General features: G+C 43.1%; 1 protein-coding gene across 2 annotated transcripts in view; it reads right to left on the reverse strand.

Annotated features, from left to right (window-relative positions):
- Positions 1 to 16,605, reverse strand: part of TPRG1 (tumor protein p63 regulated 1) — a 170,018-nt gene extending 153,413 nt beyond the window's left edge. Inside the window, exons 1-2 of one of the 2 annotated variants that reach the window (XM_043473438.1) lie at positions 16,587 to 16,605; positions 7,741 to 7,837 (exon numbers count right to left, since the gene is read on the reverse strand). The gene's annotated coding sequence lies outside the window, so the exon portion shown is untranslated. The remainder of the gene's footprint in view (positions 1 to 7,740; positions 7,838 to 16,586) is intronic. The other variant, XM_043473439.1, reaches the window with a different exon arrangement.
- Between the last annotated feature and the right edge of the window lie 6,018 nt (positions 16,606 to 22,623).

Here is a 22,623-nt window from a genome sequence, read left to right on the forward strand (position 1 = left end):
AGTTTCCCAGGCTGCTTTTGGTATTAATTCTCCTTCAGATTTCTTCCTCTTTCTATATATTTGAGATCTGCAGAGAAAAACAAACAAACAAATCTGTTCTTCTGTCACACAGATAACACACTCCCACACCCAATGCAGAGACTTGCAGATTCTGATGCTCAATTTATATTGGCCAGATTAAATGACCCTGGTATCTTAAAACTGCAACAAGATGAAATGATCACGTTGGCTCTCTTCTCCTATCCAAAATTCTTCTAAGAGCCTCAGTCATTTCACATGTCTTAGGGGGAAAGAAATCTAAGGAGGAGGCAAAGCTTGACAAAATTTAAACATGTCAATAAATAGTGTGTGATAAACTACAATGCAAACAGAGACACACTTTTGAAACATTGAGACTCGAAGGAAAATAGGAAGAGCACTAGTTAGGATGAAAGGGATTATACATCTGTGTAGGCACAGAGAGGTACTTCTGGGTCTTAGTTCACGAGCTCTGTGGGTGATCTTATGCAAGTACATCTCTGGGAAAGTTTCTCTCTGGCCTTTGGCTTCCTGGTCAACCACTTGAGGAAGCTTGGACACACACACAGTGAAGTCCCTTTGAGGGCTGGCATTCTGTGGTTCTAAGTATCAACTATTATCACCTCCATATCAGTGTCAGGACTTTAAGACTGATTTACAGAGGAAGATTACCTTCCAGAACCTAAGGTAGTGCAAAATAATAAAAGCAGCAAAAGAATTCAATTCAGAAAGCTGAGTTCTGACTACAGGGAGTGATCCAAAGAAGAAACTGCTATGGAATTCTGATGCAAAGAGAGAACACACCTCTGAGGGACAAAAGTAAGTTGGGGTGGGTACCTGAGGAGGGACCTTGGGCAAGGAGGCTCCCGTTCCCTCGCGACTCAGTTTGGACTGACCGATCCCTCCCCACCAAGCACAGTCGCTTGAACAGTCTAGTCACTCTGCTCGGCTAGAATGTGTGACAATGAAGAGAACAGTAGACTCTGAGGGTAAGACCATGTTACTGAGTAGGTTTGAACAGTAGACCAAGGTGTTCTTAATTTTCATCTTTATTATGTTTTAGGGACCGTGTTTCATGATTGTCATGACATTTGAGGAGTTCCTGTGAGCTGTGTCCAGATGGCAAACAAGACAGCCTCAAATATCCTCCTCTCCAAATCCCATGGGGAAGGAGAAAAAATGTGCCTTTTCATCTGACTTGGTCCCTGACTCAGCCACACTCCTGCCACACGAGCAATGTGGCACATCAGCCATTTTCTGTGACATCCGAACCAAAGCTAGAACCACAGTGTGAGCTTTGTGACCCAAGTCTCAGGCCAGACCTTCAGCCCAGGGCATCCTATAGGGCCAGGGCCAGGAAGGACAGCCCTGAAGATAACATCTGATGTGTGAGCAGAGTCTGTACCACGGGCCTGAGAACTTGCCCTTAAAAATGCATATTAAATAGGAAAAGGAGTACGTCAAGGTTGTATATTGTCACCCTGCTTATTTAACTTATATGCAGAGTACATCATGAGAAACGCTGGACTGGAAGAAGCACAAGCTGGAATCAAGATTGCCAGGAGAAATATCAATAACCTCGGATATGCAGATGACACCACCTTTATGGCAGAAAGTGAAGAAGAACTAAAGAGCCTCTTGATGAAAGCAAAAGAAGAGAGCAAAAAAGTTGACTTGAAGCTCAACATTCAGAAAACTACAATCATGGCACCCGGTCCCATCACTTCATGGCAAATAGATGGGGAAACAGTGGAAACAGTAGCAGACTTGATTTTGGGGGGCTCCAAAATCACTGCAGGTGGTGATTGCAGCCATGAAATTAAAAAACGCTTACTCCTTGGTAGGAAAGTTATGACCAACCTAGACAGCATACTAAAAAGCAGAGACATTACTTTGTCAACAAAGGTCCATCTAGTCAAGGCTATGGTTTTTCCAGTAGTTATGTATGGATGCGAGAGTTGGACTATAAAGAAAGCTGAGCACTGAAGAATTGATGCTTTTGAACTGTGGTGTTGGAGAAGACTCTTGAGAGTCGCTTGGACTGCAAGGAGATCCAACCAGTCCATCCTAAAGGAGATCAGCCCTGGGTGTTCATTGGAAGAACTGATGTTGAAGCTGAAATTCCAATAGTTTGGCCACCTGATGCAAAGAGTTGACTCATTAGAACAGACCCTGATGCTGGGAAAGATTGAGGACAGGAGGAGAAGGAGACAACAGAGGATGAGGTGGTTGGATGGCATCACCGACTCAATGGACATGAGTTTGAGTAAACTCCAGGAGCTGGTGATGGACAGAGAGGCCTGGCATGCTGCGATTCATGGGGTCGCAAAGAGTCGGACACGACTGAGCGACTGAACTGAACTGATTCCTGATTTATTAGATGAGAACACCTGGGTGGGCCCAGGAATCTCCGTGTTAGGAAGTTCTGCCTGATAGCTGTTCTGCACAGAAAAGCTTGAGAAGTAGAGTGTTTCACTTCCTCAATCTACTGTCAGAAAGCTCCAACAGGGAATGGACTATGAAGAACTCAGGGACAGGAGCTTAGAGGTGGAATCCTTTCCTGCTGCAAGGAGGCAGTGGTGAAACACACACGGCTGGATGATAGGCAGAGGGGAGTGTGTGATAAAGTTAGAAGACAGGTAATTTGTACATAGGTGACCCAGAGCCCTTTAATTTCTGTCTTGCTCCTGATTGTAGGATGCAAGAGCTCCTAGGTGAACTTTGAGTTTCAACACCTACATCCCAAGTCCTTAGCTGGATTTCTGTTCTCTCACTGCTTGATTAAACACAAGAGAAGTTCTTGCTTAGCAACAATAATAAGAAAAAAAGATGCAAGGGACAGGGGCCAGAGCCACCTGCATGATGTGAAGGTTCACAGAAGAAAAAGCCTGAAGGCTCTTGTGAAGGGAAGGAGTCTGGCCATCCATGCCTCTAAAGAGGCCTCCCGACATCTTCAGGGTGTGGGGCCAGTGAGGACAAGCTTCCTCTCCCTGGAGTTTTCGTAAAGCACCCAGGTGACGTGGAGACTGCAAAGGGAACCTGCCACACAACATGCCATATCCGTTTTCAGAGGGTGTCAACACCCTCCTTCCCACACCTGCTATTCCCAAATATCACAACCTGATTTTTTTCTCCAACCTCCTGTCTTGATGATGATGATTAAATATTCATGGGATGCTGTGATGCCAGCATACTTTGTGAAATTTCAGAAACCTTTTTTTTTTTTTAAACGGAAGCTTTTCTTTTTTCTTTCAGATGATCCCAATTTTGAAGAGAGGTAGAAAGAATGACAAATGCCAGTAACTCAAAAACTAGAAACTGTACCAAAAAAGCTAGCATCGTAAGTTTTCACGATTGTGTTTCAAGTCTGCAGTGCCCCACTTTAAGAAGAAGAGGAAAGCACAGAATCTAGAAATCAGAGATCCAGGAGTTGTTCCTACTACAAAAGAATTTTTCATTTTACCGTGGGGTTCATTTAAATAGCAAACTTCCCAACTCTAGGTAAAATATTATATAGGCAAAGTTATTTATGTATGTATTTATCATTTAATTATTATGCAAAAATATGTTCACCTTATTTGAGGAAAAAATGTATATATTTTGAAATCAGAGTCTGCTAGCTAAAGGCATCGTCTTACCCAGCTGTTTTCAAAATGAGTTTCAGGGAGTCCTGGGGTTACTGCCAAGATGCCTCTGGGGCCACCCTGAGACACAGGCTGAGCCCGCAAGGCGGAGCTAGGCAGTGCCCACCTCAGAGCACCCAGCACAATTCTACTCCCCCCAGATATGTATCAGAGGTACATGTAATGTTTAGCTTTTAAGAAGTTGAGGGAAGGTATCCAAAGCACTCACAGAAGACTAATTCCTTAATTTTACATTTTGGAAAACGAATACAGAGAAGTGATTTTCCCAAAGTCATATTACATTTTAGCTTCACTCCAGTGTTTCCTCTTACACTGTAACTTGTTGCCCCACAGAACTCTCAAAATTTGATTAAGGAAACTTGTTTGTCTCCTAGAAACATTAGCACCTAAGTCTGAAACTAGTCAATCATTAAAATAACCAGAAGAACCAGCTCAGAAATAATCAGAAACTGAAGGTAAATTGCAAAACATTTTCTTGTTGAACAAGCCTGACATTCTCAAAGGTCTGCAGATGAGCTGGATAATGTCAGTGTTGATCACAGCTCCGTCTTGAATCACAACACAGATAACTTGAGCTAGCACCTTCTAAAATGTTATTCAAAATAGCAGCTAAAGCAAAGTGCCTCCATCACATTGAATCAATGCCTCAGTGAGAAGTAGTCACTCAGAGGAAAAAGTAGTAATGAGAACCTTATGTTGGATCAACTTGTGCCCTATATTTATTTATTTCTAATTATTTAACAAATACCTATATGTTGCTTGCTCTGTGCTGGGAACTGTCAAAAGCACCTTACAAATATTAATCATTTCATTCCTACAGAAATGCTGTGAGGAAGGCACTATATATCATTGCCATTTCACAGGTGAGAAAACTGCTTACAAAGAGGCTGTGTGTTGTGCTTAGTCGCTCAGTCATGTCTGACTCTTTACTACCTCGTGGATTGTAGCCCGCTAGGCTCCTCTGTACATGGGGATTCTCCAGGTAAGAATACTGGAGTGGGTTGCCATGCCCTCCTCCAGAGGATCTTCCCAACCCAGGGATCAAACCCACATCTCCTGCATTGCAGGCAGATTCTTTACCTTGTAGCTGAACTACAAGGGGAGCCCCACAAAGAGACTAAGTGACCCTTAGTTACAACTAGTACACAGCTGTTCAGAGTGATAAGTCCCAAAGACACACCCCTAGGTCACATGCAACACAAAAGGTGCTATATCATCACTTGTGATATAGCACACTTCCCCAAATTTACTCCAAGACCTCTAAAAGCAGAGCCTATTAGAATCTGTGCCATTAATATCATTATTGGGCTTCCCAGGTAGCGCTAGTGGTAAAGAACCTGCCTGCCAATGCAGGATACATGAGACGCAGGTTTGATCCCTGGGTTGGGAAGATCCCCTAGAGAAGAAAATGGCAACCCACTCCAGTATTCTCCCTGGAGAATCCCATGGACAGAGGAGCCTGGCAGGCTATAGTCCATAGGATCGCAAAGAGTCAGACATGACTACAATGACTGAACAATATAATTATTAACAATCAGCTGATAATATCATCTAATATTAACAGCTTTTACTCTGCCAGCACTGCTTTAATATTAATACTTACAGACATCACAAGCCTATTAGGGAGAAATCATCATTAGACCCATTTTGCTGCTGAGGGAAGAAACACAGAAAAGTTATGAAATATGCCAGAAATCATGGGAACCTAAAAAGGTAGAATTGGAATTCAAAAGCAGATTTATCTCACTACATGATGTGTATTCTAGCAGAGTTCTTTAATTGACTCCTGCAGATTTGTTTGTTTTGCCCACAGTGTTTTTTACAATTTTTTTGAATGAGATGCTAAAATCTACTAATTGAGAAGTTTCCATGAAAAATCCAGAATTGCTAGATGCTTCCCTCTTTAGAGGAGGTTTCCACTTCTCCATCATCACATATCCAGCCAGCTTCCTGCCTTTATGCTATTAGCCTGCCTCCTCGAAACACTTAAGCTTGAGCCATTGAGCAGGATATTCCAGGAGGTTCCAGAGTACCTCCTAGGAGGCACTCTGCAAGTGATCCCTGGCACAACCCTCAGACTTTTTCAAACTTGAGAAATGTATGGACCCATTTACAAGGGAAAACAAAAACAAAAACAAATAGTGGCATGAAACTCTGAAATACACTAAAAACCTTTGAGAGTCAGCAGAGCTCTATTCAAAAGTCACTATATTAAAATCTAATCGCTGTGACCTACACAGATATTCTCAACTGCACACCATAAAAAGTGATACAACTTGTCATTTCTATTAACACTGAAACAACACAAAATTGTAAAGCTTCTATAGCATAATGCTTTCAAGGGTAATCATCCATGATGTAACATGTATCAATCTTTTCTTTTTAGGGCTAAATAATTATTCCACTGTTTGACTAGGCCAGATTTTGTTTATCCATTCATCCATCTAGGTTTGCCTGGGGCTGGGTGAAAGGGGGAGTGAGAGTGATGCTTAATAATTATGGATTTCCTTTTGGGATGATGGAGAAGTTCTGAAACCAGATAGACAATGGTTGCACAACACATAAATACATTTGATAGTTAAATGGTAATTTTATGTTATGTGAATTTACCTGCAATTAAAAAAAAAACAACTCTAATAGCACATGAAACTTCCAAAAAAACTGACTTCAAAGAAACAGCAATCAAAGTTAATTTATTTAAGTTCCTTATTTGATAGACTTACATTTACTCTGGTCTTTTTTAACCTAGAAACTAGCGTCACTGATATGAACCATTAGAATCTCATTGTGTTTACTTTAAATCCATCTGCTCAGTTCTTCTAGTTGTATCTTATATTCATAGCAGTCTGGATTAAACTGTCTTGAAATGATTTCTGAGGCTTTCTCACCTCTGTGTCCTGACACATCTGCTTGACTTGGAATTTGGAATGCTGCATACCAACCATCAAACACCCAGGTAAATACCATTACCTGGTCATTACTAGAGTCAGATGTAAACATCACTTCTGATACAACTTATTGTATCATTCTTGCCCCGCTCAGAAAAACTCTCAATGTTTCCTCATTACAAACCAAACTGAGTATAAAATTATTATCCTGTCATTTAAAATGATTAACAATCATGCCTCACCTTTATTCCCCATTATGTCCCTCCATATACCATATAGTCCATCCAAACCAAACTCACCATTCCCCAAATGTGTCTCATGCACTTCCACACCCAAACCTTTTCTCAGGATGTTTCTTCTACCTGGAGCCCCTCCCTCTAGAGGAAGTCTTCCCAGCTCTAGGCGTATTCCCAGCTGACTTCTCCACTGAACTTCCTCCAGTCGTCACCATCCTGCCACAGCTCAGGTGCTACCTGCCTTGATTTTGAACCTTTACATTCTTTCACCTCTTTTCCAGCATGAACAGTCTGTCTCATCGTGAAATTATTTCCAGACTGTGGAAATATATATTTCAATCTGGGAACTCTTTGAGAGAAGAACTGTCACATTAATCACGGTAAGTACCATCATCCCTGGCATATAATAGGTGCTCAATTAACATTTATTTCATGGAAAGAAATGCCATAAAATGGAACGAATAAAAGGTAAAAAAAAAAAAAAAACAGATAAAGAACCTAGGCACAATCATTGCATTTAGCCCTACTGTCAGGATTTTGGCTTCCCAGATGGCTTAGTGGTAAAAGAATCTGCCTGCCAATGCAGGAGACACCAGTTTGATCCCTCAGTTGGGAAGAGGGATCCTGGAGGAGGAAATAGCAACCCAATCCAGTATTCTTGCCTGGAGAATCCATGGACAGGGGAGCCTAGTGGGCTACAGTCCACAGGGTCATCACAAAGAGTCGGACATGACTTAGCAGCTGAGCACACGTGCAAGTCAGGATTTTGAGCTTAGAAAATAAAATCTTTTGTACAGTCATGACACCTGAAGAAAAAATTGGGTTGGCCAAAAAGTCCATCTGGGTTTTCCATAAGATGTTATGGAAAAACTCAAATGAAATTTTTGGCCAACCTAACAGTTGGTGTGGAGAGACAGGCAGATGTGGATAAGAAGAACAAAAGGATGAACTTACTATTTATTAAGCTGAGACGGCAAGCGCTTTGCTGGGCAGTTGATGTATTTGTATCATTGGGTTCTCACAAGATCCCTCCATTTGATGGCTGAAGAAACTGAGGAGAAACAAGAGGGAATGTGTAAGTTGCCCAAGGTCACACGCCTGTTAGACAGTCTAACGCCTGTCTCCCCATACTGTGCTGTCTCCCCATACCACACTGTTTCTCATAACAAAAGAAAGGGCAGAGAGGCCATGCCAATTCCCTCTAATCTTGCCCTCTATGGTGATCTACCTCAGCAGTTACATGCAATTTTTTTTTTTTTTGCAATTTTAAAAAGTAATAATAAAGGCTAATACCATTTATATATTCACCATGTACTCAATGAATAGGAACTTTACACACACTGTCTTAAATTTTCCAACCATCCCATGAGGTTGGTATTATGTATATCAATATGAGGAGGGAAACTGAAGCTTTTATGCGTTCAGGGTCATGCAATAGTACAAAGCCAAAGATCCTACCCAGATCTCTGTGGGGTGCCTCTTCTCCATAGATTCTAGTCATAAGGGATTCTCAAAAAAAAAAAAAAATTACCGTAGATTGAATCAGTGTTTTGAATATGAAAGACACAAAAATTTTCCATTTGGTAATCTGTATTTTTATCCCCAGAGAAGAACATACATGGAAACAGGTCTGGCAGGTGAAGAAGTTGGGACAACACCAGCATCCCAACGCTTCCTCTGAGCTTTAGTCTTTCCCTGGAGTTCTTTTATTTTGATTCCCGTTGCTACCACCAACTTAAGTCCCCATCTCCTAGGGCTGGGGAGGCAGAGAGGATGAGAGAGAAATACTTTCCCTCTTCTCCTCTCAGCTCAAGGTAAACATAATCTTTCTCCTTGTTTTTCTTCGCACAACTGAGACAGGCTGACATATTCAAGATGAAATTTATCAAACACTAAGAAAAACCTAAATGTAAATAAAGAAAATAAAAACAGCACAAAATAGATGACTGGTCCTAAGACTTTTAATGAAAGAAGGAGTTTACTGAGCACCAACGTCTATTGCATTCCCAAACATTATCATAAATAATAAACCAGCATCAGCGCATTCCATGGGGTCCCACCCACTTGATGGCCAGGTGCCATTGTCTTCCCACTTTGAAGAAGAAATCACCCAATCAAATACCCAGAATCAACTCACAGACTGCCTAGGGGCCTCCCACTCAGTTTTATTCTTCTTTCAGAAAAATCAACTCATAGATCATTTGTCAAAAGGAACTAACTGACATCCTGGACATTTGTAAGTCCCAACGAGGTCTGCAGCCCTTCTCAGTTGGGGCTGACAACTCTACCCACTTCCTTCTCAGCCTTCAGTCAACCCCTCCACCCATCAGCCCACCCATCCACCAGAGACGTGTTCCTTTGAAATTTGAATTTTAGAGTTTATTATGACATGAAGCAGAGAGCAGCAGTATTTGAGAAGGCCACCTCCTACACTCTTTTGCAATGCTCACAAGATTTTTGACAGTGGATCTTCACAGCTCACAAATTCCATGAAAAAACATTCTATCAAAGCATCACCTACCACAACAGTTTATCCCCAGGACTGTGGGTATAAATCTGCAGGACCCGAGAGAAACAGAAGCCCTGCTTCTCATTTCCCAACCCACAGTGCACTCCTAAGACCAAGAACAACAAGAGGACTGAAAAACACCACCACTGAATCAAATCATTCCTGTTTGGGACTCATGGCTGACTTCCGGTTGTTGGTAATAACAATGACAAGAACATGCAAATAACAGTATTGGCATGAGCAAACACTGCTGCCTTATATTAGCCTATGAAAGCTTCTTATCTCTCATCTCAACTGGGCTTCCTGTCAGTTCTAAGAAAACACCAGAGTCGGGTCCTTCATCTTACCAGCCTACTCTTCCAGAATTCTCTCTCACTTTCTCCCATCTTTCCCTTCTCTATGACCCTGACCCACCATGCTTGCTTATGTTTCTCTGTTTTTGTCCGTCTGATTCATTCTACCTGAAACACCGCCTCGATCTCTTCTTTACCTGATGAAATATGCCATCTGTGGCGACCTATTCCCTGAAAACCTTTTGTAATTCTCAGAATTGGTTCTTCCCTTGCCGTCTCTTTATCTAAAAAGCTGGATAGAAGCTTTATTATCTTTTTTTAAGTGCATTGCTCAGATGAAGTGCCATTTTAAATATTTTTGAAGAGTGAACTTTGATTTAACATTGAAGCAAAATGTTGTGAGCACAGAATGGCACAGACCCAGGCAGTAGGGTGTAAATGTAGTGTGAGCGGAGTACATGTTCATCATTAAAAGAAGAACTGCCAGCTACTCTGAAGGAAACTTTGGAGACAATAAAGTTTATTATCCTAACAACTTTCACAATAATTCTTTTAAAGAAGAAAATTGCCTTTGTCTAGCGCAAAAGGAAAAAAACACCTTGATAAGCTCTTAGTATAGAGAATGTGCCTTTGAGGACAGCTTCAGAGAAGTGGGCAAACATCTACAGTGAAAATGAGAGTAATTTGGTTTTATTCTTGAGGAGAGGGAGAGAGAAAAGAAGACAATAGAGCTGTGAAAAGATGGGGAAAAGACAGAACCCAAGAAGACAGAGACAAACTTCTGATTTTAGTAATTAACTATTACTAAATAAAAAAGGCCAGTGTAATTCCATGTTGTTGGGAATGATGGTTTGAGACATGTAATGCCTGCTCTTCTCATTTGGTAGTATTAAAAGACTTTAGGTCCACTTGATTTCTAGGAGCCTCAGTTTCCATAGTTGTGCAAGGGAAATAACAATCAAATCTAGTTCACAAGGGCTATTTGGGGGACTGAGTGATACACATTAGTAAGAACAGTTTGAAAACCAGGAAATAATGATAGTTACTATTTTCAGTATGAGATGGTTTGAGGGACCCTCTGATGGTGATGGTGAATGACTATGACATGACCACACGATTTCCTTTCCATCATAAAAGTTTTGGGCAGAGTCTTTGTCTTATAAATGGAGTCCCTGAGAACTAAAAGAGTGATGTCACATTAATAAAGTCCTGCAGTAATTAGATCATTTCCTTTTTGTTTTGTTTTTTTACCATGACCCACGGTATGTGGGATCTTAGATCCTTAATCAGGGATCAAATCTGAGGTCCCTGCAGTGGAAGCACAGAGTCTTAACCACTGGATGGCCAGGGAAGTCCCTGAATAATATACTTTTAATCCATTTGCTTATTTATTCAAGCTTTATTAGTCTATATAATATGCATTGCATAATACACGGCACTAGTAACTCAGTCTTTGGTGCTATTAGACAGATCAGATTCCCCACAACCAGAAAGGAGAGAGGATGGAAGAATTTATGAGATCTTCTGTCATGGAGACCCAGCAGGCTCCAACTCATTAACCTGGCCGAGGGAGGAAAATGGAGAGTACATTCACAAAGCAGATCTGCTCATCCTCCTGGGATGGAGCAGTAAGGTGCTTTGTTTGTGCTTTATTTTCACGGGAACATTTTTCCAAAGGGTAAAGGATTTCTGCCATATTCCCTAAGCAGTATAATCATGTCCTTCTTTTCTTTTTCACCAAAAGCATCAACAAGCAACCAGGACAGAAGGTGGCCGGAACCTGCTCTCTGCGTCTGCCTCACAGAGCCGCAAGCCAGAAGGAGGGCGCCCCTCACTGAGTTCCTGGCATTTGATGTCCAGTCTGGAAAGGAAGTGTAGCCATCTGCCCTGGACTCTATTGAATAGATAGAGCTCATGGACCATTTGCAACAGAAATAAGCCCTCTAATGCAGCCTCAGAAATGATCGCTCCAGGGTCAGAATAAAGCCCCATAGGATGGCAGAGAAGAGAGGATGAGAGAAGCAGGTCAGTGCCTGCTCCTCAGGACCCAAGACAGAACCATGGCTGGCTGAAGCCGTGTTCAAGTTTCTCTCTGACACACCTCTGATACTGGTGAGAACCGGAGAACCAGGTTCAAGGGGCCTCGTGGAAAACACTGGCTCCAGTGCCTTTGATTTACGGATGAGGAAACCAAGGCTGGAAATGAGTGACAGCAGGTGAGTCCCAGAGCCAGATTCAGAGGACCCTGTCGCTCCTCTCACCACTCTAATAGGAGTCTCGTCACTGGGGAAGGATAGTCAGAGGAGGTGGTGGCAAGTGACCGTCTCAGTGATGTTCTGTGTAAGGAATCATTCCCACAGCCTGAGAACCCCATCAGCAGACCATCAGCAGGCCTCCAGATCATACAGTTTAGGTCAAAACAACTTTTATTTCCCACATGTTTTCTCAGCTGTGCCTTAAAATAAAATCTATGTGTCTAATCTCATCCAGCTCTATGCTGCCTGCTGCCATCAGAGAACCGTGAGGAAGTGCTGTTAGAAAGAGGTTGTAAGAGTGTGAAACTGCTGGGAAACTAGGGGAAGGGTGACAGCCGCGGAGAAACCCAGCGGACAAGCTGAGCTGGGTGCATCTCCCACGAATGTCAGCCTGGCTCAGCTCCTGGGCGTGGTAGGATGGAAAGGGTGAGGCCAGACAGACCTGGTCTCACTGTCACACAGAGCAAGTGTTCCCCACCATCATAAAGGACATCCATTCAGTGGCTCCATCACAGACTTTTAAAGCTACCCCTAACTCTCTTTTTCTCCCACTTTTCATCCACTCCATCACTGAACACTGTTGGTTCTGACTCCATAATAGACCCTATGTTGGTTTCCTGGTGGTGCTGTAACAAATCACCACAAAGGTAGTGGCTTAAAATACAACTCGATTTCTTTTATCTTACAGTTCTGGAGATCGGATGTCTGCAAGGATGCATTCTGTCTGTAAGCTCTAGAGGAAAATCTTTTGACTTTTCAAGTAAGCTTCTAGAAGTCAATTCCATTCCTTCTTTCATGGCCCCTTCCTCCATCATCCAAGCCAGAAGCAGACCATCTTCTCTTCCATCCTCATGTTGTCTCTTCTCTTTCTTATTCTGCTGTAGCCATCTTTAAAGGCCCTTTGATTACACTGGGTTCATCACATGACCCAAAATAATCTCCCCACCTCAAGATCTTTAACGATACCTGTAAAATCCTGTTTGTCATAAGGTTTTAGGGAATGGGACCAGGACATGTTTTGGGGCCAGTATTTAGCCTCCCACATAGCCCAACTCTTATTATATTCTCAGCATCTCTATAGCTACTAGCCTAATCTCATCCTCCATGATCTCTCACCTAGTTTATTGCAGTGTCTTCCTAATGTTTCTCTGCTTTTGCCATCCTTCAACCAACACTACTCTTCCCCAACACACATGAGCTCTTCTAGAAACAGCAGTCAGAGTGATTTATTTGAAATGCAAGTCAGATCATGCCAAACGTCAGCTCTGTGTACTTTCTGATCTCCAAGGCCCCTAAGATCCAGCCCAGTGACCTCCTCTGGCCACTTCCTTCCTTTGCTCACTCTGGCCCAAACACACTGGCCTCCATTGGGTCCTTGAGATTCCCAGGTGCACCTGTGCCTCATAGAAGCTTGCACTCGCTGTTCACTCTGCCTAACACATGCCTCTCCAGATCCTCCCCTTATGTCCTTCAGGTCTTTGATGAAATGTCACTGTCTTAGTGGGACCTACCTTGACCACCCAACTTAAAATGGCAAAATCTTCATAATACAGCCACTTCTTTCCTCTCCTTCCCTGATTTATTTTTCTATTATTTGTCTCAATCTGATACACTGCAGGATTTACTTATCTGTTATTTTCTGCCTTGATCTGTCCCCACCACACAGAGATATACACCGCATGAGGGCAGAGATTCCTGCCAATTTTGCTCACTGCTGAAACACGAGCCCCTAGAAAGGTACCTAAACACACAGTAGGCGCTCCACAAACATTTGATGAATAAATGAATGAAGGTTCTTAACCTCTCTAAGTCAATGAATGAAGTTACCTCCGAGCCAGTCTTCATACTTAGAAAATGGGAATAACAATATCCATTTTGCACATGGTCCAGGAGGTGTTTGCACATGCCTTCTGTTTTCTGTCCAGCCTCCAACCCTTCTTCCTATTTCTAAAGAATATCTCATGATATGAGTTATGGATGAGATGAAGTGCCTTTTTCCCATCCAAGAAGAAAAGTCTCCCTCTCTTTATTTCCAGGCATTTGTAATGGACATGTGACCGAGATTTGGCCAACAGATGCTTCCAACCAGACACCCAGCTTTGGAGGGATAATGGGCTTTACTCACAGTTGCTCCAGTGTGGTCCAGGGTTATCTAGACATGGCGCTGTCTTAGTCAGTTATGGCTGAAAGACCCTCCTTGCACTGAGGGTTTTCTAACACATGATCCTCTTGGCCCTCTAAGACTGCCTTGGCTTCTGCCAATGGTCTAAATCTGGTGCTCCTACTTCTCAAGTCAGTCAGCCCTCTCTGGCTTCCAATCAGTTCTTCATTCACCTATGCTAGATGGAGATTTTGTTGCCTGCAGCCAAGCCCCTGTAGCAGACTCAAGGGGGAGATCTGGAATAGATGCTAATGGCACCCAACCCAGATTCAACCTGCTGACTGGAGCACCCAGCTTGCAGCTCCTGAAGGTATGTAGCTAACAGCTTACACACAATGGGACTCAAAGAACTGGCCTGGGCTGATGGGAGCTGACTCCCCAGAGACACTTGAGAGGTTATCCCATCCCTCACCCCTTACACCCAATGACAACTGATCCAAGGGTCAAGAAGCCTAGACCTTTTGCTTCAATGTGGAACCACTCTCCTGGGTGAAGTACCCTGAATCAGACTGACGCTTGATGTCACCTGAGATCACATGGTGCCCGGCTCTCCTCTTCCCTATCCTCTCTCCTCATTCCTTTGAAGAGTTGTTTTTGTTTTTTTCCTGAGGAGCATGCCTTCAGTTCACCACGTGCATCCAAATCCCTTCTCAGTTTCTGATTCCAGAGAACTTGAATCAAGACAGATCTCGACTAATAGCCAGATGAAGAGAAATAAAATATTTATTTGGAGCAATCCTAGCCAGTACCTGGCACAGAAAGGCCCAATCGGTGCTAATGACAAAAGTCAAAGTCTGGCGATGGTAAACTCACTACCCGATATAACCTCACACCCCATCTATATTGTGCTCTGATCATCAGAACAAATAGTTTCCTTAAAAGATGTTTCCCTATATACATCATGGTCCTTTGCTCTATGTCTCTCTTCTAGAGTCATCTGAGCCACACCTGATACCACTTTCACAAGAGAGCTGTGCAAATAATAGCAGCAATCCTGCTCCTTCCAAGGTGCTCTCTTCTGAAGGAACATTCCCAGCCAAGCAGACACAACTGTCCCACCATCACACAGTCCTTTGTAAAGAAAACTGCCCTTGTACTATCTTCATTGAGTGATGGGGGTTCCCTCTGTGTTTGGGAGTAGTTGTATTTATAGGTTAGAATCTGCTTCTGGCCAAAGGTGCTAGATCAGATAGTGCCCACAGCCTAGGAATTGCCAAAATATAGGCTAATAAGCAACTATGGAATGACTTGAAGAACACAATCTACCCAACCAGGGATTATGGTAATTAGCCACAGTAATCAGATTATGTCTTTCCAGATTATATAAATGGAACAAATGATGCAGTTTATAGAATGCAAAGAATAGATTCTAAGAGAAACAGAAACTGATACAGTAGCTGGGTTGCATTGAAGATAAAGAACAAATCAAGGTAAGTGTGTCCTGGCTCCCACAGTCCTTAGAGCAGATCCAAGTCACTCTGTCGGATGCAGACCACCTTCCCATTCCAGGAGCTGTGTGGGCTAATGGTTAAGGTTTGCCTGGGTTCCTGTAAACCCAGAGGCCTATTTCCATGTGTGTATATGTCCTTTAAAATGTGCTTCAGTGATCTGATCTAACTGGAGTTGAGTTTCCTATTTTTTTTTTTTTACAGCAAAGAGAGTTTAACACCCTCAGTTGTTGTTCAGTTGCTAAGTGGTGTCTGACTCTTTGTGACCCCGTGAACTGCAGCACACCAGGCTTCCTTGTCCTTCACTATCTTTTGAGTTTGCTCAAACTCATGTCCATTGAGTCGGTGATGCCATCCAATCATCTTATCCTCTGTTAACCCCTTCTTCTACACCCTTAGTAATTAAATACAAAGTAATACCCTATTGTAAGGCCCTTTGCAATGCTGTGGTTTTAGCTATATTTAGGGTGAGTTTTGACTTCATAATACACCTCCAACATACTTACATTATATAGTGAGAAGACTGCTGCTGGATATCAACTCTACCTCTTAAGTCAGCTTCTTCTGCATGGGTGAGTGCTTAGTAACACAGTGTCTGGGAACTGTGAAACCCACCTGCTCTTCTGAATGCCTGAACTTATTGAACCCCAAGGACAGGCAGCACTAAGGGACTCCTTTTGGAGGCATGCTTACCATTTGAATCATCTGTGCTGATCTTTGCCCAGACATCTTGAGAAATGAATGGGAGCCAACATTGGACTTTTACTAATTGAAAATTGCTCAGCAGTTCCCATCAAAAGATTGGGGCTTTTTTTGTTGTTGTTCCTGAGACAAAATAGAAGAAATCTAAGGCACTGTCAGAGATGGAAGGTCCCAGAGAGTCAGTGTCCTCATTACACAGGTGGAAAACTGAGATTCTAAGATGAGTGACTTAGCCAGGCTCACCTGTATGGGAGCTGAAGAGCCACAGCTCTAATAGAGATGTTATAACCTCTAGCCTTGCTCTCTCCATCAACATCCACTCCTTCCTGCCCCCAGGGCTCTATGGAGGATGCTGAACAACCCCAGATTGAATGTGAGTACCACTGCCCTGTGTCTGGGCTTCCCAGGTGTTGCTAGTGGTAAAGAACCCACCTGCCAATGCAGGAGACGTAACAGACATGGGTTGGCTCCCTGGGTTGGGAAGATCCCCTGGAGGAGGTCATGGCAATCCACTCCAGTACTCTTGCCTGGAGAATCCCATAGATTTACTGATTTTCATTTGAAATTAGCCTGGAGGGAAAAAAAAAAGTTGCATCTTATCTTAAGGAAACTTTACTGAGGGCCCCTATGTCCTCCATATCTGTATGGGTTCTTATAAATACATTGCAAATCCATTGAGAAAAGTAATGATTGATCATGTACTGTGAGTCAGGTTCCAAGCCAACACTGAAGGTTCCTTCCCCCCTTGACAAAGGGAGACAAGCGTCAAAACCAAGTTACATCCGAGTGAGGTAAGTGAGCAGTGGACAGTCATTCATAGAAATCCACGTAGTGTGCAGAGACCCTCCCACCTCACTGCTTTTCATCAAGGACTATAGGATAAGTCATATTTGCTCTCTCTCCAATAAGACATAGAACAGCCAGCCCCATTCACTCTAAAGTGTGATGTTCACTCAGCTAAGGTTCATTGAATTTGGCACTAAATACATAAAAGGACACTGGCCAATGTGTCCTCAGGAAAATAACAATTTAACTTAAGCAATGCAGGCGAGAGTCGGGGCTGAAGTAGTTGTCCACCCATGTGGAAAATGCTGTGTACATAATCAAGTCCTGGGGAAAGTCTGCGTGGAAGTTAACATCTTCTTGTGAAAACCTCCAAGAAAAGGTGGGGGCCTGAGTTGGAAAGATGTGGCAGATGTCAGCTGCCAGATGGCAAGAAGGAGGCAGTTCCGGACACAAGCTTGAAACAGAGAAGCTAGTGTGGGAAGGTGACAGCAAACTGACCCCATCATGCAGAACGAGTGGGCAAGGCGCGAGGAAAGACAAGGAGCAGGAGAGGGAGGGAGAGGAGTGCTGTGGAGTGGGTGGCGTTTGGGTTTTGCATCTGAAAGTGTAGATCTGAAAGGGCAAGAAGATAATTACTTGGGGGGAACAAAGCGGCTTTTGGCTACTGGGGGGTACGTCACTCTTGATCAATTCTCCCACTGAAACCCCTCTTCTTACAGCAAATGCCATCCAGAGGCTACAAGGCTGTACAGAACAGCAAGACAAGCAGCTCTCCGTAATTCAGCCACTCATTACAAGGTCTTGACTGCTTTCCCAGGGTGCAGTTCTCAGAATGAAGTCAACAAATGACATGCCATTAGTAAGAGCCAAAAAAGTCCCTCTCAAAACTCCATCATAGATGGTCTGTGGGCCAAGGATGGCATGTATGCTGTACATGCTGAATGTGAATTAGTATATTGGGCAGCAGATAAATGATGCTTAATAGACACTGCAGAGATGACTGGTCTCTAGTCACCTTCCTACATGTACCCTCTTGAAACGAGAGCCAGGGACCAGGTGAAATAGGTTTTGTGTTTAAGAAAGTTAACTTATAAATATAATGGGGGTTAGCATAAAATAAAGTTTAATATAAGCAGCTCTAACAAAAAGCATAGGAAAGAAGTCGGTCTGAAAAGGCTACATACTATATATGATTTCAGCTGTATGACATTCTCGAAAGGCAAAACTTGGAAGACAATGAAGAGGTCAGTGGTTACCAGGGAGTGGGGAAAGGGATGAACACAGAATGCTTTTAGGGCAGTAAAACTCTAATGCAAACTCTGTGCTTTGGTTGATTATGATATGTCATTGGAGGTTCATGGGTAATCAGTGGTAACAAGCATACTCCTCTAGGGACAGCTATTAGTAAATGGGGGAAGCTACACATGTGGAATGACAAGGAATACATAGGCAGCCTCTCTATCTTCCTCTTAATTTTGCTGTGACCCTCAAACTGCTCTAAAAAATAGTATCTTTAAAAACATCAAGAATAAGTAACATAATTTTTGTCATTAATTTAAATATAGGAAAATATCTAGGACCTAATATATGAGACCCATATCATAGGAAGGACAGGACATAGTTAGCTCTAGAATCAGAACAGGGAAGGTCATGTTAGTGAAGGGACCATCCACAGTGGTAGGTATTAAACTATGTTTTGCTGGGCTTTAATATTGCCCCAAAGCATCTACATGTACCAAGGAAGGGAGATGGAGGGTGGGGGACAATTCTTCAGGCTCTTGGCTGTCACTTCTGTTTCACCCTGAATATCCACGGCTTCAGCTAGTTTACATATGGGTTCCGTAGGAGATTTCAGAGAACTAAAGGGTCTAGAAGCTTGAAAGCATATGTACAGACACTTGTCCAGATTACTTTACCACTGAAACCTGATCCCACATTTTCCTGTTAACTCATCTTATATGGACTCATTGCCTTACTCAGACATTCAAAGTCTTTCATGACCTGGCCTCAACCTTCTTCCAGCTTTTGTCTATAACTTCTTTCCCACATTCCTTACTTACCAACCAGACTACCTAACAGTTTACACTCCTAAAATGGTGCTTTTTAGGCTACAATTACTTGCTCCCATATCAGGTTCTTCCATTAAACTGGGAGCTCTTCAAGTTGTTGTTCAGTCACTCAGTTGTGTCTGACTCTCTGGGACCCCATGGATTGCAGCATGCCAGGGAAAGGCAGGCTTCCCTGTCCTTCACTGTCTCCCAGAGTTTGCTCAGACTCATGTCCGTTGAGTCAATGATGCCATCTGATCATCTCGTCCTGTCGCCCCCTTCTCCTCTTGCCTTCAATCTTTCCCAGCATCAGGGTCTTTTCCAATGAGTCAGCTCTTCACATCAGGTGGCCAAACTATTGGAGCTTCAGCTTCAGCACGAGTCCTTCTAATGCATATTCAGGACTGATTTCCTTTAGGATTGGCTAGTTTGATCTTGCTGTCTGAGGGACTCTCAAGAGTGTTATCAAGCATCACAGTGCAAAAGCAACAATTCTTTGATGCTCAGTCTTCTTTATGGTCCTTCTTAAAGCTCTTCAAGGGCAGGAACCATATTTTGTTCATTATAGGGTGAAAAGTGGGCCCCTTCTCCAAGTGTTGGTTGAGCAAACGTTCTCATTCCAACTGCAGTGACCAGCAGTTCCCACCAGATGGCAGTGTGCGGACGCTTTTCCCTTACCAGCCAGAAGGGAGGGGGAAGGTTAGGGCAAGTTGCCTTTCATCTCTGTCCTTGCAGACTGACAAACAAATCTCCGCAGACATCAGAGCTTGTGACTGGGCAGGAGACGTCACATCGTGAATCAGAACCTCAGGCGGCTGCTGTATTCCCTCGACACCGCCTCTCTCTGAAAACTTTCCTTCTGGAGGCTGAGAAAGGATTATTCTAGTCTGTGTTCTAGGACAGAGGAACTTGGAGTTGAGTTTGATTGGCACAGGCACATGATGACCATCTTTTCAGCACTTAGGAGAAATGGTCACCAACACCCACTGATTGCCGCCATCTGTTGAGGTTTCTTAACCTCCTGCCCAGCCCCACCTACGAGGCCCAGGCAGCAAGCAGAAGTCAGCCAAACATGCTGGCTAACTTCTGAAGACAGCGGCTTCCCCACGTTCCTGCCTCCTTCCGCACTGGAGAATCCTGGATGATCAGCTCAGGAGACCTTCAGGAGCTCTAAGCCTGCAGCCCCTCACCTCTTTACCTAGGGACCCTGTGCTCTGCTCTGGAATGTCTCAGAAGAAAAGGGCAGCCCCAGGCCAACTGAAAAACAATGAGAAATATTTCCAAAGGACCTTCCAGACTCAAAGCGCCCCGGCGCAAAAAGGGCCTTACCTTTTCACTTCCTTCTGTTTCTGTAGGCCTCTGATCTCACAGAAGGCAGGAGGCTTCCCTTCTTGCTACTTTGAAAGCTTCTATGCTGTGTCTCCCATCATCCAAAATGCTCTAACCCCTCTAAACTTGTCCTGTTCCTACAGACTTCTCCTTTTCTTCACTGCTAGAGTAAACATTATAATTGGATATAAGTCAAGAAGATTCTGGAGAGTTCAACTTCTTTTAATCAAAAAGGCCCCAGTTCTAAGGGGATCTCCCCAAGATGGGTCTCACTGCTAACTCTGCCCCACCCTGAGCAACACACCTCATTCAGTGGATAGAAGGGTAGTTAAGACCCAAGCTCTGGAGTTAGCAGGCGTGGGTCAAATTCTGCTTCTGCCACATCCTAACTACTTGACCTTAGGTGAGTTGTTCAGCCTCTCCAAATCTTAGCTTCCTCATCTATAGAACGGAGGAAGTATCTACATATCTCAGAGGAATGTTGTGCTCATTAAATAAGGCTTGTAAAGTATTTAGCACAGTACCAATTCAAGGGGCATTAAATAAATGCTCGGACTCACTATTAGCAGAAGTATTCTTCTGCAGAATACCCTGCAGAAGACACAGCTTGCTAGAAGTAATTCTTGGTGTTACATTCTGAAGAAGGAAATGGCAACCCACTCCAGTATTCTTGCCTGGAAAATTCCATGGACAGATGAGCCTGGTAGGCTACAGTCTATGGGGTCACAAAGAGTCAGACACGACTGAGCCACTTCACTTTCCTTCACATTCAGCAAAGCTGCAGAAACAGCTAAAGACTCCAAAAGCTTTTCATAAATCCTGTTGGGACCTATCCCTTAAATGAGATCCGTTTTGCTTTTATTTGTTTAGTTTTTTATACAGTAGGATCTAACTGAGCTTATAAGCTGTGGCAAGCTCACGGGAGGCCAGGAAGGTACGTATGAGACACAGTCTCTGTCCTCCAAGAACTCAGAGCACATTGGGGAGCCCACCCATAAGCAATTATAATGTAGTGAGATCTGTGCTTTAAGCTGGGTAAACACACCATCCTACAGATGCAGAAGGAGGGAGCCTGAGACCCGACACATCTTGCAAGGCATTGTCAGTCCTTCATGCTCTAACTCTAGCTTTCCTGGCAGTGTATAATCCAAGAAATAATTGTCTTCCTGACCGTACACTATGGTATCTCAGATCTCTAATTGTGGCACTGACTCTGCTCTCTTAATGCAACGTCCACTTCCTGGACAACTCCTACCAGTCCTCTAAGTCTCTGCCTAAAGACAGCAACCTGCGAGAAGTCTTCCTCAGTCACCCTAGAGGGACTTGAGGGCTTCTCCACAGCAACCCTGAGCTCGCTGAAAGTTGGGGAAGCAGACTTTTACCTTGGTCTCTAGCATTTGACTCAGTGAGTGGCCAGTGCAAAACTGGCATTCAGCAGTGATGCACAAAGAAACCTGCCTCTATGCACCACGCTCCCCAACCCCCTGCAACCAGCTCTGCCTTCATTTCAGCCAGTACCGCAAAAACCAACCCATTGAGTCAAAGGTCTACTGTCACCCAGATCCATTATAGGAACTCTATACTGTTACAGAAAGCTTTCTATTGTCATCCAAAGTTCCTTTCCTTTTAATGCCCACCAGTTTGGGCCTGGTTTTACTGTTTATAACAATGCAGAATAAATGTGTTCATATTCTCTTCAACATAGCAACCCCTCAAATATATGAAGACATCAGACAAATATAATATCAATATAAAACCCTCATTTGTGTTTTTTCCTTTTCAAACACACACAGCTAATTAAGTCATCATTAAAACACATTTTTTAAGTGCCTAACATATGCTGAGTACTTCATAGAAGCTTGAGCATCATAAATTTAGTCTTGATATCTTCAACACCACCAGCATATACATACCTATGTTTTGATTTATTTCATCGTGTTCGTTTCATTTCTGTGTTCTAGGAATCCTATCATTTTAGATACTAAGCCTCATTATTATTATTAATATTGTACTAATTTATTAAAAATATATGCCATGTATATATTTATATAAGCTTCTTTTTAGATACTCATATTGAGCTGAAAAGGTAAGTGACCATCTTGCTTTTTTACAGGTAATAAGATTGAGCCATCAGAGATTAACCCCTGTTCAATGTTATCTGGCTGACCGGGGTCAGAGACAAAAGACAAGGTCTACTCAGCCTTCCTCCAAGGCCAGGGCTCCTTCCACTTTATGTAAAATGCCACTTTTTGGTGTCAATCTGGGGCATTTGCTTTTCATTTTAGTTTGGTGTCATCTGCAAATTT

The sequence above is a fragment of the Cervus canadensis genome, chromosome 7 (assembly GCF_019320065.1).
Source record: "Cervus canadensis isolate Bull #8, Minnesota chromosome 7, ASM1932006v1, whole genome shotgun sequence".
Classification (NCBI taxonomy): domain Eukaryota; kingdom Metazoa; phylum Chordata; class Mammalia; order Artiodactyla; family Cervidae; genus Cervus; species Cervus canadensis.